General features: G+C 40.4%; 3 long non-coding RNA genes across 3 annotated transcripts in view; 1 reads left to right on the forward strand and 2 right to left on the reverse strand.

Moving 5' to 3' along the window:
* Nucleotides 1-2,835: 2,835 nt before the first annotated feature.
* On the forward strand, nt 2,836-8,293 carry LOC120860640. Its single transcript, XR_005720385.1, has 2 exons — nt 2,836-2,955; nt 6,859-8,293. It is a non-coding gene; the product is annotated as an uncharacterized LOC120860640 (long non-coding RNA).
* Nucleotides 3,510-20,415, reverse strand: part of LOC120860642 — a 28,166-nt gene continuing 11,260 nt past the window's right edge. The window contains exons 2-3 of the long non-coding RNA XR_005720387.1: nt 15,465-15,468; nt 3,510-3,520 (exon numbers count right to left, since the gene is read on the reverse strand). This is a non-coding gene — a long non-coding RNA (uncharacterized LOC120860642). The remainder of the gene's footprint in view (nt 3,521-15,464; nt 15,469-20,415) is intronic.
* LOC120860648 lies at nt 17,460-20,145 on the reverse strand. The gene is made up of 2 exons (XR_005720392.1): nt 19,682-20,145; nt 17,460-17,577 (listed from the first exon to the last, which is right to left on the reverse strand). It is a non-coding gene; the product is annotated as an uncharacterized LOC120860648 (long non-coding RNA).

Genomic DNA, 20,415 nt, shown 5'->3' on the forward strand with positions numbered 1-20,415 from the left:
GCCAGAATACTGCAGGTGGTGCCATTTCCTTCTCTGCTGCTGCTGCTGAGTCACTTCAGTCGTGTCTGACTCTGTGCGACCCCGTAGGCGCCGGCCTACCAGGCTCCTCTATCCCTGGGATTCTCCAGGCAAGAACACTGGAGTGGGTTGCCATGTCCTTCTCCAGTGCATGGAAGTGAAAAGTGAAAGTGAAGTCCCTCAGTGAAGTCGTGTCCGACTCTTAGCGACCCCAGGGTTGCAGCCTACCAGGCTCCTCTGTCCATGGGATTCTCCAGGCAATAGTACTGGAGCGGGCTGCCATTGCCTTCTCTGATTTCCTTCTCTACAAGATAGCATTTTGAAGATATTTTCTCTTGGATATTGCTTTAGATGAAGGAAGGGGGATCCCTTCCAGGGCTTGAGAGTGAGTTCTTGTCTGACACTTGGCAATGAGTTGTCTGAGGAGAGGAGTGCTGTCCAAGCGAGAAGCTTTATCGGGAAGGGCTGCCGGGGCGGAGGGCAGGAGGGTGAGGGAAACGGAGAGAACCACTCTGCCACGTGGCTCACAGTCTCAGGTTTTATGATCATTGGGTTAATTTCTGGTCTGTCTCTTGCCAGTCATTCTGAATTGGGATCCTTCTTGAGGGCACACGCATCACTCAGCCGAGATGGATTCCAGCGAAGTGGATCCTGGGAGGTGGGTAGGACCTCTGAACTGGAGCCTCCCATCTCCTTCTGACCTCTCCAGGATTCTGGTTGGTGGTAGCGTGTTCGTTCCTTGTTCCTTAGCAGGACCTCCTGTTGTAAGATGACTCCTGCAAGGGTTTTCTTTTCTCTGTGGCCTGGCAAGGGTGGGTGGTCCGTGGTTCATTTAACAGTTTGTTTTTGGTTCTCTCGAGTAAGGTCCTCCACAGGGTAAATGTATAAAATTATAAGTCAATCTTTTAAATAATTTATATTCGTAATTTGGTAAGTTGGCTTTTGTGTGTGTGTGTTAGACCTGATCGCCAGACCAATGGTCATGTAGATCTTTTGTTGTTTTCTAAACTTTCTATAGTTTTTTAAATGGAATTACCTTGTTGCAAAATTTGTTTATGTTCATATTTTTTAAACAGTTATTTCTTTTTAGTTGATTGATCATTGCTTTCTAATTTTGGTTTGATTTGTCATACATCCACATGAATTAACCACAGGTGTACCTATGTCCTCTTGCTCTTGAATCTCCCTCCCACCTCACACCCATTCCACCTCTCTAGGTGATTACGGAGCCCCAGTTTGAGTTCCCTGAGTCCTACAGCAAATTCCCATTGGTTGTCTATTTACAAATGGTGTACCTGCATCCATGCTGGTCTCTCCACTCATCTCACCCTCTCCGTCTTGTTCCCCACCCTTGTCCGTAAGTCTGTTCTCTACGTCTGCATCTCCATCGCTGCTATGGGAACAGACTCGTCAGTACCATCCTTCTAGATTCCATGTTTTTCTCTCTTTGACTGACTTCCCTGTTTAATACACTCTAGGTTCATCCCCCTCATTAGAACGGATTCAAATGTGTTCCTTCTTATGGCTGCATTCCATACAGGCTCTGATTGTTCCTTAGCCATGGTTTAAGGAGGGTCATGGAGCTCTTCTGCTCCATGTCAGTTTGGGCTTCCAGTCTGAGTGCTCACAACAGAGTTGCTTCTGGGTGAGCCCTCCGAGGTCTGTGAGCGCCGGGCTGCCCGCTCTTCTCTGGCGGCCCGCAGGGGGCGCCAAACGCCCCTCTGAGCCGTGGGCGCAGGACGCTTTGCCTTTAGACTCTGCTCGGTGAGCAGCTGGCTGGCGGGAGCTTTGTCTCAGGACCATCAGGGCTCAGGCTTCTGGATAACAGGGCTGCATCCAGGCTGAGAGGAGCAGGGTTGCCTCAGTGCCCACCAGCAGGGAGGTGCTGCAAGAGCAAAAAAATGAGGACGGAGTAGACTTTTCTGTGTCCAGCTGAGGGCTGACTGGAGGTTAGAGGTCTCAGAGGACTCAGGCGGGAAAGAGCTCCTTGTGCAAAACGGTGGGTTTTTAGTTAGATTTGTGTTAGATGATCTCGAGGATGACCACTGATGTTCTTCCGTGTAGGTGGCCGTTTTTCTGTCACTGTTTCTTGAGAAGACTGTCCTTTCCTCTTTGCTTCTTCCTGGTTTGATTTTCATGAACTGACCATGTACGTGTGGGTTCGTTCCTGGGCTCTCTATTCTCTCCTGGAGTCCATGTGTCTGTGTTCCTGCCAGTTCCTCACGGTGGTGGCCACTACAGCTCCGTGATGTACTTTGAAGTCGTATAGGAAGATGCCTCCAGCTGTGTTCTTCTTTCTCAGAGTCTTTTCGGCCGTTTAAGGTCCTGTTCAATATCAGCAGTCTAATATTAGAAATATTTCTATTTCTGTGAAAAAATGCCATCGAATATTACTTTGTGATTGCAGTCAGTGTATTTGTTGATGACTTTGGTTGGAATGGACCTTTTAATTCCTCATTGTTGCAGTGCGTGAGCGTGGAATAGTTTTCTGTGTATTTGTGTTTTCTTTGGTTTCTTTATCAGTGCTTTCTAGTTTTCTGACGACTGGTCTTTTATGTCCTTGATTACGTTTGTTGCTGGCTGTTTTATTGTTTTTGATGCAGTGATAAGTGGGATTTTCTTAATGTTTGTTTCTGCTTGTTATTAGTGTATAGAAACGCAAGTGATGATTTGTCTATTGATTGGGATCGTAAATGGTAATATTTTATTTGATTTTAAATTGATCCGAAATGATTCAGCTTTACTGAATGTAGTCTAACAACTTTTTGTGAAGTTATGTGGAAAACTTTTATTTGTAAAATCTGTTTCTCCTCCAATAGGTCATCCAGAGGACCCAAACCATGGTGGTTCCTAATAGACTTCCCACAGTACTTCTTCATTCCATGTGGACTCCTTCAAGGGCAGTGAGCATCACAGCTTCCCTTGAACTTTGTCTGGGTAAGTCTTGGCCTGTAGAAGAAAGTTTCCTGCCTGTCTACTCTACATTTCTTTTGTGGTATTGATATGGTTGTTTTCAAACATAGTTTCCTTTCCAGTCATTTAAAATGTACAGAAAACGCCTAGCAATGGGAAAAAGTCCTGGCATTTGCCACATCATCTAAAATACTCTATGTGTTTTATCCAAAATGGGTACCTTCTATAGAACCAGCACATAATCTCCAAAATCAGGAAATCATATCCACAGCCCCACTTCCACTTTTAGCAATTGTTCAAGTGTATGAATATATCTTTTTTCCATCCTCGTCCTTTTTTCTTTATTTAGAGTGTTACTGACATTTCCAGTTATTTGGATGGATTGAAAGCAGACATGGTGAATATAGGTTCTGGGTGGCCTTTTCTATATGGATTTTTTTTCACTGAAGTTGGGGTTTTAATGTTTATTTATGTTGTAACATGTATGAATCCTGCATTCTTTTTCCCCCCATAGCAATTAAAAATAAATAATATGCCATTTACCATTTAGATATTGGTAAGCATACAGTGTTGTAGCAGACAACCTTTACTTGTTTCGCAAACCAGTTTAATAATGTGCACCTTGTGCGTGCTTTGGAGAAACTCAGGAAACTGAGTCAGTGACTGAAATGGCCCAAGATATCACCTTAGATACCATCTTCACCTAAAAACAAAACAGGCACTTCCTGGTGGTCCAGTGGCTGAGACCGGACACTCCCAAAGAAGGAGGCTCAGGTCCATTCCCTGATCCGAGAACTAGATCTCCTATGCCACAACGAAGAGTTTGCATGCTGTAGCTAAATATCTGGCTTGCCTCAATGAAGGTCGACCTGGCGCAGCCTAATCAAAAAAGAAACAAATGTTAAAGAAATAAAACCAAAGGAAAGGAAGGGTACGGTTTTTGTACAGATTTACGGCTTAGCTTTCCCTATTGACAGAAAAGAAAAAGTTTCAAAAGACTGTGTCTCATCCTTCTATCTGGCATATAGAGAGGATTCCTTTGAAATGAGATTTCTCCGGTAAATGTGACTCACAGAAGAGCCGTCTTGAACTTGGGTTTCAGAGATGATCATGTGTCCTCAAAAAAAAAAAAAAAGTTAATTGGGTCCAACGAATTCTCATGCTGAGGTGGTATATTTTGTGGTAGCATTTGCTCCCCTTCACTTTGGATGTATCCCCATTTGTTTTCACTGTCATCTACTGAAGACATCCTGACATTTGAAAGTTTTTAGTTATTACAAGTAGAGCTGTTGTGTATAATCGTGTGATACTTTTTGTCTGGACACGTTTTCAAAGCTGTTTAGTAAGTGCTAGACATATAGTATTCAGGTCACAGGTGAGCCTTGTTTAGCTGTGGAAAAATCCAGCTACGTTTCTCTGTGGCATGTGGGATCTTCCGGGGTGGGTGATCGAACTAGAGTGTCTTGCGTTGTCAGGCAGATTCTTTACCACTGAGCCACCAGAGAAGCTGTGCCCCCCTCTTTTGTTGAGTTTACTGGATCTAATAGGTGTGCAGTGCTACTTCACTGTTATTTTAGTTTGTAATTTCCTCATGATATGTGATTTTGAGTATTTTTGATAGGCTTATTTACCATCTTTATATTTTTGTAGGCCAGGTGTTTAGGTTTATACATTCTTAATGAGAATGTTCTAGATTTTTTGGTATAGTTGGAGTACAATCCTTTATCAGATATGTATTTTATAACTATATTTTTCTGTGGCTTGTGTTTAAGTTTTGTGAATAAGGTTTTTCACAGTTTAAATTTCTAATTTTTTAAAGTTGATGTTATATATGTTTTATATCCTCCTTTGGATAGACTTTAGTGTGTTGTTGTTGTTGTTAAATTTTATAAGCAAAACTGAGGTACTGTAGATACAGTTTTAAGCTAAGCTGAGGTAGCATAGATATAGTTTTGCCTTTTGTCTGTTGAGAAGTTTGAGTGAGTTTGGTGTAAACTGTAAAATTATGTCTACATTCATTTGACTGGATATAGCTTCCAATTATTTGTCTAACTGGTTTTGGAGATACCCCGGGAAGTCAGGTTTTCCAAGGGAAACTGAGGTCCACGAAACACGAACTCTCTTCGATCCGTCGGAATCACTTTCTGCTTTTTCTGACAGATTTGACTTGTTTGGATATCTCATACGAGTGGAATCACAGAACGTTTGTCCTTTTTTTGGTCTGGTTTATTTCACTTCATGTAATGACCATAAGGTTTGTCCACATTGTCGCATTGTCAGAATGACTGACTCTGAAGGGCCGAATCAGATTCCACTGTGTGTATACCACAGTTTGTTTATGGAATGGGCTGCCATGGACACTTAGATTACTTCCGTTTGTTTGCCAGTGTGAATCATGCTGTTGTGAGTATGACTGAAGAAGTATACGTGTTTTCAGCCCCCTTTCCCAAACCTTTTGGGTACATAGCGTGAATTGGAATTGAACTATGTATTTATTCCACGTGTTGGTTTTGCAGTCATTTCTGGAATGTCTTGCAGAGTGGCAGCACCATTTAATGTAATTTTTTGTACGGTGGAATACCGTTGAAGCTTCTGAATATACCCTGTGTTGCATATTCAGTCACCCACCAATAGACACTTGAATGAGTTCTACCTTTGAGCTATTGTGAATGTCACTATGAATATGTGTGTACCAGTTTTTGTTTGAATTATTAACAAATACATTACTATATATGAAAGAAGCCACAAGGACCTCCTGTACAGTTTAGGAAACTATTGAATATCTTATGATCATGTATAATGGAAGAGACTCTCAAAAGGAATATATGAAAAAGACACAGTAACCATGATAATTATCATGCCAACACTATGAGTTATCATAGCGCTACTCAACGTGCCTTTATACATGCCACTAAAATATTCACATCTGTAAGTATATTATTAAAAAATTACATAAAAAATCAAGAAATCAGACAGAGAATAAATACACTTCCTGTCATTGCTCATCATCACTTATACGCTAATACTACCTGTAACGCTCATTGTATTAGTGCTGGACTAGGCATTGACATTCTTGTAAACCAAGAGATTGTGAAGGTGTAAGGAAGTATAACTTATTGAATTCCTTAATGAAGGATTATAGAACTCTATGTCCATGAAGTGAATGAAAGTCCGTTTCATTGAGCCACATTCTTACTAGAGCGATGAGCTTGCACCCCACCCAACGTTAGTTCCCAATGAAATCCTGCAGTCCTCTGGCCTCCATGTCTGCTTCCTGCTATCGAGAAAGAACAGATGAGGAAGTCCTGATAAAACCGATGCTATTTTTCTTTTTCTGATTTGTATTTTATCGCAGGGCTTGGCAAAAAGAGGGCCTAACCTGTTTTTAGAGTTCCATCCCAAGGGTTCCTCTGGCATGTTACGTATGTTGAGAAACTGCTGATTATTTTCAACAAAAGACAATGATCTGCACTTCACTATCTGTTGCTTGAGCTGGAATAGCAGGCATCCTTTGAAGTGCAGTCCTTCATGCTGAAGTAGGCATCCCTGAAGCAATAGCTTCCCATGCATTGGTAATAATTTTTCAGTTATACCCATCATCACTGGAGGAACTGACTCATCCCAGTAATAACAAGAGTACCCAGTATAACAGTTCCTTGACTTACGAGTACTTCCTATGAGTACCCTTATGAGAACTTCTTCCAATGTTGTTTCTCCTCCTTTGGTCACGAACAGTAGAAGCTGACGGCAGCGGTCCTTGAAATGTATGTCGCTTCCCAGGTGGCACAGTCGGTAAATAATCTACCTACCAGCGCAGGAGGTGGAAGCGATGTGGGTTTGATCCCCGGTTCAGGAAGATAACAATTCATACACATGTTTTATGTGAACAAGTTTGATACTCATGAGTTTTTTTTCTTCTGTATCCAGAAAAACAAATGCTCTTCAAGGACACTCAAAGAACCCTGATTTTGAAAATCAGATCTGTATTGTGAGCAGTGCTTAGATATCCATGAGTCGAAGCATAGGATTATGCCTATCATCCTCGTATTTCCCTCAGTGAAATATGTTGAGGAAAGCTCTTCATTCATGGTCTAGATTCACAAAGAAGCTAAATAGCATTCATCCTTTACATGGACAACTGTGAATTTAAATCTCCAGTGAATCCTGTGTGACAACCACACATACCAACATGAGTTATTAGTACTATATCAATATTTTTAGTCCTATTGTATTTCAACTAAAAAACTCAATACATAATTGTACATGAACTCAAGACATAAAATCAGTGCAAATACAAAATGTTCCATCCTCTGAGAAAGGGAGAACAAAATCTGTGCTTAGCCTATTGCATTTTTATGTATTAGATCCTTAAGGAGTTTATTCACCGCACCCAACGAATGATTCACAAATCTTCAGAGAAGAAAGGATCATTTCTCTTTCACAATGAGTAGTTCAACTCTTGTCAAAGCAGTGTCATAAGTGAGTCTAATTTTGTGTGAGACCATGAAAACTCAGTGTTTTCATGATGCTTGTGCTTATGACGGGAGGAGGTCTGAGAAGGCGCTTCTGAAGGTTTATTCATACCAGTCGTTCTCATATGTATGGAGTCTTTAAAGGTTGAATCACTGAGGTGTCGTTTCTCCACTTGTACTAGGCTGAGTAGCAACACGCCCTTTGTCCCTGAGTGCGGTAGACGTGTTCCCAACCTGTCTGTCTTCTGTCCTCTGGAGTATGTATCGCTCGAGCTCTCCACAGCCTAGTAGATGGAAATCGTCAGGATATTCTGGACACCCTTTTTATTTCAGTCTGTTCAGGAGGTTTCAACGGCTGCAAACCTCTGGATTTTACAAAGCACTTTTAACAACCTCAGATGCAGGATACAAGTCAACACTCGTGACAGCCACGGGCTTCCATGCCCTATACATGATTGTTGGCTTTGCTTTCATAATCATCCTGTTTGTTATACCAACTAAGATGTCACTGTATTTTTTTATTATCATTTTCTCTTGGATGGTTTTTAGATCTATTATGGATTTTCCTATATATCTTCACTTCTTGGTGAGGGTCTTATGTTAGTAGTAGTTACTACAACTGACTTCCTGTCAGTTAGCTGTGGCAGAATAGAAAAAAGAATGACAAACTGTATATTATGAATATTATGTATATTATTCATTTTATCGTTTGCAGTCATCCAATTCCAAGTTTCTGAAATAAACATTCAGAAAAATCACATCCTTTTGAGTGTCCATTTGACTGAATAGGAGCACGGAAATGTTATTCCATAAAATTGTTTACAGTTTCCATTACGTTTCTCCTGTTTGATGTGGATATCAGCCTTTGGTTCTCTCAATAGCTTTGCAAGAAAAAAATTAGTTAGAGCTCCTATGGTAATTTTACTGTTCGCAATAAGTATAGCATAAAGTGAACACAGAAGAGGTTAGAGTAGACCAAATATGAAAGTTAGTTTGAAAGAAAACATAGTGTTGAACGTTTACATTAGGAATATAGTGATGAAGTTCCTTTATTATTATTCTATCCTTTCAGTTTCTTTCGCAGGGGTGTTCATGTACAGATTCCAGTACTATGGCTAGAGTGAATAATAGGATCATTATTCTGGAGAGCAACTCTACTAAGTCTTAACGTTCATGTCACTCAGGTTTTTTAATCCCTATTATGTTCGTCGTGTTTGTCGTTTGTGAAGCCACATAAGTTGCATTCATTCAGGCAATAGTATCAAACAGCTAGGGCATCCATTATAGATGTGAATCGATATAGAATGTGAATCCATTTCCCCGTGAGAAGTTATTATTGAAGGTATTCTATGAATGCCAGTAACAAAGCTGTGCAGAAATAATACCATGTTTATGAAGAAAACAAGATTTACTCATTTGTTTTCCTATTCTATTTCTTTTAAACCGATTTAATGACAACAGGCTTCACTTTTCATTCACTTGTATGACTATCAGGAGTTTGACCAGGTTGAAGAAGATGACTCGTTTGTAGTCTTCCTTATCAGCTCATCCCATCTACTAGCTTTAAAATCATTTAGTACAGAGCTCACCGTCTAGGTGTTCAGTGTTCAGTTTGCTTATCATGCAGGATCCTTTTAAAAGTAAAAGCATGTCTGTATGAGTTAGAGCTCCAATCCCAACAGTCCATGTAGAAGCTTCCCCTGAGAAATGTATCGTTTTTGCACCAATGCTCCTGAAATGTGTGAATGTGGTATACCACGCATCACAATAAGTGTAAACAGCTTCCCATGCTACTTATTTGAAACGGCCACTCCTCATGACATTCTCATTCGTTTGAGGACTAAATATAGCCAACTTAGGCTATGTTTGCCAAATAGACTTGGAAATATACTTCACACAGTCCTTCATCGATGCCAGTTTTCAGATCGAAGAAACCCTTGCTACATGACGGTTGTGAACACGTATACTCATGCTTTGTTTGAGATTTTAAAGTCATTCTTCATTTTTGTTGGAGGAACGGTTCTGTCTGTGCCCCGTGGATCCCCAATCCACCGATGTTCATGTGTCTTGGGGCTTCCCAGGTGGTTCTCGTGGTAAAGAACACACAGAACATGCCGATGCAGGAGACATAGGAGATATGGGTTCGATCCCTGGGGCAGGAAGATATCTCCTGAGGGAGAGCATGGCAACCCACTCCAGTATCCTTGCCTAGAGAATCCCATGGAGAGAGGAGCCTGGTGGGGCCTAGTCCATATGATCCCAAAGAGTTGGACACAATGTAAGTGACTTAGCACAGCACATGACTCATTGGCATAGCGAATATAATGGAGATGACAGAAAAAGAAGCGCCAGCAGGCGAAAGTCAATCTTCATCACTTTTAAACTTTGGAGTTTATTGCGATATTTTACATCCATGTTGGTATGACTTCATAGTTGGAGAGTCAATGCACATGTATTATGTATGATTGTGTTATATGTATGTTGAGGGAAGATATATTTTTATGTGGTTTGACATATGGGTCCCATTTCATTCGTTGGCATATGCATACTCATCACTCATCATCATTTTTTGAAAAGACCATTGGTTTTTTTTATTATTTTTATTTTATTTTATTTTATTTTATTTATTTATTTTTTTACTTTACAATTCTGTATTGGTTTTGGCATACATTGACATGAATCCACCACGGTGAACATGCGTTCCCAAACATGAACCCCCTTCCCCACAACATCTCTCTGGGTCATCCCCGCGTACCAGCCCCAAGCGTGCCATATCCTGCATCGGACATAGACTGGCAATTCGATTCTTACATGATATTATACATGTTTCAATGCCATTCTCCCAAATCATCTCACCCTCTCCCTCTCCCACTGAGTCCAAAAGTCCGCTATACACATCTGTGTCTTTTTTGCTGTCCTGCATACAGGGTCATCATTGCCATCTTTTAAATTCCATATATATGTGTTAGTATACTGTATTGGTGTTTTTCTTTCTGGCTTACTTCACTCTGTATAATCGGCTCCAGTTTCATCCATCTCATCAGAACTGATTCAAATGTATTCTTTTTAACGGCTGAGTAATACTCCATTGTGTATATGTACCACAGCTTTCTTATCCATTCATCTGCCGATGGACATCTAGGTTGTTTCCATGTCCTGGCTATTATAAACAGTTCTGCGATGAACATTGGGGTACATGTGTCTCTTTCAATTCTGGTTTCCTCCATGTGTATGCCTAGCAGTGGGATTGCTGGGTCATAAGGCAGTTCTATTTGCCATTTTTTAAGGAATCTCCACACTGTTCTCCATAGTGGCTGTACTAGTTTGCATTCCCACCAACAGTGTAGGAGGGTTCCCTTCTCTCCACACCCTCTCCAGCATTTATTGCTTGCAGATTTTTGGATCACAGACATTCTAACTGGTGTGAAGTGGTACCTCATTGTGGTTTTGAGTTGCATTTCTCTAATAATGAGTGATGTTGAGCATCTTTTCATGTGTTTGTTAGCCATCCGTATGTCTTCTTTGGAGAAATGTCTATTTAGTTCTTTGGCCCATTTTTTGATTGGGTTATTTTTCTGGAATTGAGCTGCAGGAGTTGCTTGTATATTTTTGAGATTAGTTGTTTGTCAGTTGCTTCATTTGCTATTATTTTCTCCCATTCGGAAGGCTGTCTTTTCACTTTGCTTATATTTTCCTTTGTTGTGCAGAAACTTTTAATTTTAATTAGGTCCCATTTGTTTATTTTTGCTTTTATTTCCAGAATTCTGGGAGGTGGATCATAGAGGATCCTGCTGTGGTTTATGTCGGAGAGTGTTTTGCCTATGTTCTCCTCGAGGAGTTTTATAGTTTCTGGTCTTACATTTAGATCTTTAATCCATTTTGAGTTTATCTTTGTGTGCGGTGTTAGAAAGTGATCTAGTTTCATTCTTTTACAAGTGGTGGACCAGTTTTCCCAGCACCACTTGTTCAAGAGATTGTCTTTACTCCACTGTATATTCTTGCCTCCTTTGTCAAAGATAAGGTGTCCATATGTGTGTGGATTTATCTCTGGGCTTTCTATTTTGTTCCATTGATCTATATTTCTGTCTTTGTGCCAATACCATACTGTCTTGATGACTGTGGCTTTGTAGTATTCCTCCAGTTCCATTCTTCTTTCTCAAGATTGCTTTGGCTATTCGTGGTTTTTTGTATTTCCATACAAATCTTGAAATTATTTGTTCTAGTTCTGTGAAAAATATCACCGGTATCTTGATAGGGATTGCACTGAATTTGTAAATTGCTTTGGGTAATATATGGTATACCACATTCACACATTTCAGTAGCATTGGTGCAAAACCTATACATTTCTCAGGGGAAGCTTCTACATGGACTGTTGGGATCAGAGTTCTAACTCATACAGACATACTTTTACTTTTAAAAGGATCCTGCATGATAAGCAAACAAAACACTGGATGAACACCTAGATGGTGAGCTCTGTACTAAATGATTTTAAAGCTAGTAGATGGGATGAGCTGATAACGAAGACTAGAAACGAGTCATCTTCTTCAAATTGGTCAAACTGCTGATAGTCATACAAGTGAATGAAAAGTTAAGCCTCTTGTCATTAAATCGGTTTAAAAGAAATAGAATAATAAAACAAATTAGTAAATTGTGTTTTCTTAATAAACACTGTATTATTTCTGCACAGCTTTGTTACTGGCATTCATAGAATACCTTCAATAATAACTTGTCACGGTGAAACGGATTCACATTCTATATCGATTCACATCTATAATTGATGCCGCAGCTGTTTGATACTATTGCTTGAACGAATACAACTCATGTGACTTCACAAACTACAAACACTACCAACATAATAGGTATTAAAAAAAAAAAAACCTTGAGTGACATGAGCGTTAAGACTTAGTAGAGTTGCTCTCGAGAATAATGATCCTATTATTCACTCTAGCCATAGTACTGGAATCTGTACATGAACACCCCTGCAAAAGAAACTGAAAGGATAGAATAATAATAAAGGAACTTCATCACTACATTCCTACTGTAAACGTTCAACACTATGTTTTCTTTTAAACTAACTTTCATATTTGGTCTACTCTAACCCTTTCTGTGTTCACTTTATGCTATACTTATTGCTAACAGTAAAATTACCATAAGGAGCTCTAATTAATTTTTTTTTACTTGCAAAGCTAGTGACAGAACCAAAGGCCAATATCCACATCAAACAGGAGAAACGTAATGGACACTGTACAAAAGGTTGTGATTTTTCTGAATGTTTATTTCAGAAACTTGGAATTGGAGACTGCAAACAATAAAACTAATAATATATTGATACATAATATTAATAATATACAGTTGGTCATTCTTTTTTCTATTGCACCACAGCTAACTGACTGGAAGTCAGTTGTAGTAACTACTACTAACATAAGACCCTCACCAAGAAGTGAAGATATATAGGAAAATCCATAATAGATCTAAAAACCACCAAAGATAAAATGATAATAAAAAATACAGTGACATCCTAGTTGGTATAAGAAACAGGATGTTTATGAAAGCAAAGCCCACAGTCATGTATAGGCCATGGAAGCCTGTGGCTGTCGCGAGTGTTGACTTGTATCCTTCATCTGAGGTTGTTAAAAGTGCTTTGTAAAATCCAGAGGTTTGCAGCGGTTGTAACCTCCTGAACAGGCTGAAATAAAAAGGGTTTCCAGAATATCCTGACGATTTCCATCTACTAGGCTGTGGTGAGCTCAAGCAATACATACTCCAGAGGACAGAAGACAGACAGGTTGGGAAGACGTCTACTGCACTCAGGGAGAAAGGGCATGTTGCTACTCAGCCCAGTACAAGTGTAGAAGCAACACCTCAGTGATTCACCCTTTAAAGACTCCATACATATGAGAACGACTGGTATGAATAAACCTTCAGAAGTGCCTTCTCAGACCTCCCATCATAAGCACAAGCATCATGGAAACACTGAGGATTCATGGTCTCACACAAAATTAGACTCACTTATGACTTTGCTTTGAGAAGAGTTGAACTACTCATTGTGAAAGAGAAATGATCCTTTCTTCTCTGAAGATTTGTGAATCATTCGTTGGGTGCGGTGAATATGATACTGAAGGATCTAATACATAAAAATGCAATAGGCAAAGCACAGAGATATTTTTCTCCCTTTCTCAAAGGATGGAACACTTTGTATTTGCACTGATTTTATGTCTTGAGTTCATGTACAATTATGTATTGAGATTTTTAGTTGAAATACAATAGGACTAAAAATATTGATATAATACTAATAACTCATGTTGGTATGTATGGTTGTCACATAGGATTCACAGGAGATTTAAATACTCATAAGGGTACTCATAGGAAGTACTCGTAAGTCAAGGAACCGTTATACTGGCTACTCTCGTTATTACTGGGACAAGTCAGTTCCTCCAATGATGATGGGTATAACTGAAAAATTATTACCAATGCATGGGATGCGATGTCTACATGATAAATGTTTTTGTTCCTCTTATACTGTTGCTTCAGGGATGCCTACTTCAGCATGAAGGACTGCACTTCAAGCGATGCCTGCTATTCCAGCTCAAGCAACAGATAGTGAAGTGCAGATCATTGTCCTTTGCTGAAAATAATCAGCAGTTAGTTTGTCAACATATGTGACATGCCAGAGTAACCCTTGGGATGGAACTCTAAAAACAGGTTAGGCCCTCTTTTTGCCAAGCCCTGCGATAAAATACAAATCAAAAAGAGAAAAAGAGCATCGGTTTTGTCAGGTCTTCCTCATCTTTTCTTTCTCGATAGCAGGAAGCAGACATTGAGGCCAGAGGACTGCAGGATTTCATTGGGAACGAACGTTGGGTTGGGTGCAAGCTCATCACTCTAGTAAGAATGTGGCTCAATTAAACAGACTTCTTCATGGACATAGAGTTCTATAATCCTTCATTAAGAAATTCAATAAGTTATACTTCCTTACACCTTCACAATCTCTTGGTTTACAAGAATGTCAATTCCTAGTCCAGCACTTATACAATGAGTGTTACAGGTAGTATTAGCGTATAAATGATGACAAGCAATGACAGGAAGTGTATTTATTCTCTGTTTGAATTCTTGATATTTTATGTAATTTTTTTTATAATATACATACAGATGTGAATATTTTAGTGGCATGTATAAATACACGTTGAGTAGCACTATGATAACTCATAGTGTTGGCACAGTAATGATCACGGTTACTATGTCTTTTTCATATATTCCTTTTGAGAGTCTCTTCCAGTATACATTCTCATAAGATATTCAATAGCTTCCTAAACTGTACAGTAGGTCCTTGTGGCTTCTTTCATATATAGTAATGTATTTGTTAATAATTCAAACAGAAACTGGTACACACATATTCATAGTGACATTCAAGTGTCCATTGGTGGGTGACTGAATATGCAACACAGGGTATATTCAGAAGCTTGAACAGTATTCCACCATACAAAAAAAGTACATTAAATGGTGCTGCCACTCTGCAAGACATCACAGAAATGACTCCGAAACGAACACATGGAATAAATACATAGTTCAATTCCAATTCATGCTATGTACCCAAAAGGTTTGGGAAAGGGGGCTGAAAAACTGTATACTTCTTCAGCCATACTCACAACAGCATGATTCACACTGGCAAACAAACAGAAGTAATCTAAGTGTCCATGGCAGCCCATTCCATAAACAAACTGTGGTATACACACAGTGGAATCTGATTCGGCCCTCCAAAGTCAGTAATTCTGACAATGTGACAATGTGGACAAACCTTATGGTCATTATATTAAGTGAAATAAGCCAGACCAAAAAAAGGACAAACATTCTGTGATTCCACTCGTATGAGATATCCAAACAAGTCAAATCTGCCAGAAAAAGCAGAAAGTGTTTCCGACGGATCGAAGAGAGTTCGTGTTTCGTGGACCCCAGTTTCCCTTGGAAAAACTGACTTCCCATGATATCTCCAAAACCAATTAGACAAATAATTGGAAGCTCTATCCAATCAAATGAATGTAGACATAATTTTAGAGTTTACACCAAACTCACTCAAACTTCTCAACAGACAAAAGGCAAAACTGTATGTATGATACCTCAGCTTTGCTTAAAACTGTATCTACAGTACCTCAGTTTTGCTTATAAAATTTAACAACAACAACAGCACACTAAAGTCTATCCAAAGGAGGATTTAAAACATATATAACATCAACTTAAAAAAATTAGAAATTTAAACTGTGAAAAACCTTATTCACAAAACTTAAACCCAAGCCACAGAAAAATATAGTTATAAAATACATATCTGATAAAGGATTGTACTCCAACAATACCAAAAAATCTAGAACAATCTCATAAAAATGTATAATCCTAAACACCTGGCCTACAAAAATATAAAGATAGCAAATAAGCCTATCAAAAATAATCAAAATCACGTATCATTAGGAAATTACAAACTAAAATAACAGTGAAGTAGCACTGCACACCTATTAGATCCAGTAAACTCAACAAAAGAGTGGGGCACAGCTTCTCTGGTGGCTCAGTGGTAAAGAATCTGCCTGACAACGCAAGACACTCTAGTTCGATCACCCACCCCGGAAGATCCCACATGCCACTGAGAAACGTAGCTGGATTTTTCCACAGCTAAACAAGGCTCACCTGTGACCTGAATACTACATGTGTAACACTTACTAAACAGCTTTGAAAACGTGTCCAGACAAAAAGTTTCACACAATTATACACAACAGCTCTACTTGTAATAACTAAAAAATTTCAAATATCGAGATGTCTTCAGTAGATGACTGTGTAAACAAATGGGGATACATCCAAAATGAAGGGGAGCAAATGCTACCACAAAATATACCACCTCAGCATGAGAATTCGTTGGACCAAATTATTATTTTTTTTTAGAGGACGCATGATCATCTCTGAAACCCAAGTTCAAGACGGCTCTTCTGTGAGTCAATTTACCAGAGAAATCTCATTTCAAAGGAATCCTCTCTCTATGCCAGATAGAAGGATGAGACACAGTCTTTTGAAACTCTTTTTTTCTTTTCTATCAATAGGGAAAGCTAAGCCGTAAATCTGTACAACAACCGTACCCTTCCTTTCCTTCGGTTTTATTTTTGTTAATATTTGTTTGTTTGTTTTAATTTGGCTGCGCCAGGTCGACCTTCATTGAGGCAAGCAAGATATTTGGCTACAGCATGCAAACTCTTCGCTGTGGCATGGGAGATCTAGTTCTCAGATCAGGGAATGAACCTGGGCCTCCTTCTTTGGGAGTGTCCAGTCTCAGCCACTGGACCACCAGGAAGTGCCTGTTTTGTTTTTAGGTGAAGATGGTATTTAAGGTGATATCTTGAGCCATTTCAGTCACTGACTCAGTTTCCTGAGTTTCTCCAAAGCACTCACAAGGTGCACATTGTTAAACTGATTTGGAAAACAAGTAAAGGTTGTCTGCTGCAACACTGTGTGCTTACAAATATCTAAACGGTAAATGGCATGTTATTTATTTTTAATTACTATGGGGAGAAAAAGAATGCAGGATTCATACATGTTACAACATGAATAAACATTAAAACCATCTTCAGTGGAAAAAATCCATATAGAAAAGGCCACCCAGAACCCATATTCACGATGTCTGCTTTCAATCCATCAAGTTTGTCCAAATAACTGAAAATCTCAGTAACACTCTAAACAAAGAAAAAAGGATGAGGATGGAAAAAAAGATATATTCACACACTTGAGCAATTGCTAAGAGTGGAAGTGGGGCTGTGGATTACATTATAATGTAGAAACCATATGATTTCCTGATTTTGGAGATTATGTGGTGGTTCTGCAGAAGGCACCCATTTTGGATAAAACACATAAGAGTATTTTAGATGATGTGGCAAATGCGAGCACCTTTTCCCATTGCTAGGCGTTTTCTGTACATTTTAAATGACTGGAAAGTAAACTATGTTTGAAAACAACCATGTCAATACCACAAAGGAAATTTAGAGTAGACAGGCAGGAAGGTTTCTTCTACAGGCCAAGACTTACCCAGACGAAGTTCAAGGGAAGCTGTGATGCTCACTGCCCTTGAAGGAGTCCACATGGAATGAAGAAGTACTGTGGGAAGTCTATTAGGAAACACCGTGGCTTGGGTCCTCTGGATGACCTATTGCAGGAGAAACAGATTTTACAAATAAAATTTTCCACATAACTTGACAAAAAGTTGTTAGACTACAATCAGTAAAGCTGAATCATTTCGGATCGATTTACAACCGTATAAAATACTACCATTTACAATCCCAATCAATATACAAACATCACTTGCGTTTCTATACACTAATAACAAGCAGAAACAAACATTAAGAAAATCCCACTTATCACTGCATCAAAAACAGTAAAACAGCCAGCAACAAACTTAATCAAGGACATAAAAGACCAGTCGTCTGAAAACGAGAAAGCACTGATAAAGAAACCAAAGGAAACACAAATACACAGAAAACTACTCCACGCTCACGCACTGGAACAATGAGGAATTAAAAGGTCCATTCCAACCAAAGTCATCAACAAATACACTGACTGCAATCACAAAATAATATTCAATGGCATTTTTCACACAAATAGAAATATTCCTAATATTAGACTGCTGATATTGAACAGGACCTTAAACGGCCAAAAAGACTCTGAGAAAGAGGAACACAGCTGGAGGCATCCTCCTGTCCGACTTCAAACTGCATCACGGAGCTGTAGTGACCACCACCGTGAGGAACTGGCAGGAACACAGACACAGGGACTCCAGGAGAGAATAGAGAGCCCAGGAACGAACCCCACACGTACATGGTCAATTCCTGAAAATCAGAGCAGGAACGAGCGAAGAGGAAAGGACAGTCTTCCCAAGAAACAGTGACAGGAAAATGGCCACCTACACGGAAGAACATCAGTGGTCATCCTCGAGGTCATCTAACACAAATCTAACTAAAACCCCACCGTTTTTCACACGGAGCTCTTTCCCCCGAGTCCTCTGAGATGGACCTCCAGTCAGCCCTCAGCTGGACACAGGAAATGTCTACTCCGTCCTCATTTTTCGCTCTTGCAGCGCCTCCCTGCTGGTGGGCACTGAGGCAACCCTGCTCTTCTCTGCCTGAATGCAGCCCCGTTATCCAGAAGCCTGAGCCCTGATGGTCCTGAGACAAAGCTCCCGCCAGCCAGCTGCTCACCGAGCAGAGTCTAAAGGCAAAGCGTCCTGTGCCCGCGGGTCAGAGGGGGATTTGGCGCCCCCTGCGGGCCGCCAGAGAAGAGCGGGCAGCCCGGCGCTCACAGACCTCAGAGGGCTCACCCAGAAGCAGCTCTGCTGCGAGCACTCAGGCTGGAAGCCCAAACTGAAATGGAGCAGAATAGCTCCATGACCCTCTGCAAAACATGGCTAAGGAACACTCAGAGCCTGTATGGAATGCAGCCATAAAAAACAACACATTTGAGTCCGTTCTAATGAAGGGGATGAACCTAGGGTGTCTTAAACAGGGAAGTCAGTCAAAGAGAGAAAAACATGGAATCTAGAAGGATGGTACTGACGAGTCTGTTCACATAGCAGCGATGGAGATGCAGACATAGAGAACAGACTTACGGACAAGGGTGGGGAACAAGAGGGAGAGGGTGAGAGGAGTGGAGAGAGCAGCATGGATGCAGGTACACCAACATTTGTAAATAGACAACCAATGGGAATTTGCTGTAGGACTCAGGGAACTCAAACTGGGGCTCCGTAATCACCTAGAGAGGTGGGAATAGGTGGGAGGTGGGAGGGAGATTCAAGAGCAAGAGGACATAGGTACACCTATGGTTAATTCATGTGGGTGTATGACAAATCAAACCAATATTGTAAAGCAGTGATCAATGAACTAAAAAGAAATAACTGTTTAGAAAAATATGCACATAAACACAAACTTTGCAACAAGGTAATTCCATTTAAAACACTATAGAAATTTTAGAAAACAACAAAAGATCTACATGACCTTTGGTCTGGTGATCAGGTCTAACACACACAAAAAAAGCCAACTTACCAAATTATGAATATAAATTATTTAAAACGTTGCCTTTTATAATTTTATACATTTACCCTGTGGAGGACCTTACTCGAGAGAACCAAAAACAAACTGTTAAATGAACCACTGACCACCCACCCTTGCCAGGCCACAGAGAAAAGAAAACCCTTGCAGGAGTCAACTTACAACAGGAGGTCCTGGTAAGGAACAAGGAACTAACAAACTACCACCAACCAGAATTCTGGAGAGGTCAGAAGGAGATGGGAGGCTCCAGTTCAGAGGTCCTACCAACCTCCCAGGATCCACTTCGCTGGAATCCATCTCGGCTGAGTGATGCGTGTGCCCCCAAGAAGGATCCTAATTCAGAGTGACTGGCAAGAGACAAACCAGAAATTAACCCAATGACCATAAAACCTGAGACTGTGAGCCACGTGGCAGAGTGGTTCTCTCCGTTTCCCTCACCCTCCTGCCCTGCGCCCCGGCAGCCCTTCCCAATAAAGCCTCTCGCTTGGACAGCACTCCTCTCCTCAGACGACTCATTGCCAAGTGTCAGACAAGAACTCACTCTCAAGCCCTGGAAGGGATCCCCCTTCCTTCATCAAAAGCAATATCCAGGAGAAAATATCTTCAAAACGCTGTCTTGTAGAGAAGGAAATCAGAGAAGGCAATGGCAGCCCGCTCCAGTACCATTGCCTGGAGAATCCCATGGGCAGAAGAGCCTGGTAGGCTGCAGCCCTGGGGTGGCTGAGAGTCAGACACGACCTCACTGAGTGACTTCACTTTCACTTTTCACTTCCATGCACTGGAGAAGGACATGGCAACCCACTCCAGTGTTCTTGCCTGGAGAATCCCAGGGACAGAGGAGCCTGGTAGGCCGCCGTCTATGGGGTTGCACAGAGTCAGACACGACTGAAGCGACTTAGCAGCAGCAGCAGAGAAGGAAATGGCACCACCTGCAGTATTCTGGC

The sequence above is a fragment of the Oryx dammah genome, unplaced genomic scaffold (assembly GCF_014754425.2).
Source record: "Oryx dammah isolate SB20612 unplaced genomic scaffold, SCBI_Odam_1.1 HiC_scaffold_11150, whole genome shotgun sequence".
NCBI lineage: Eukaryota > Metazoa > Chordata > Mammalia > Artiodactyla > Bovidae > Oryx > Oryx dammah.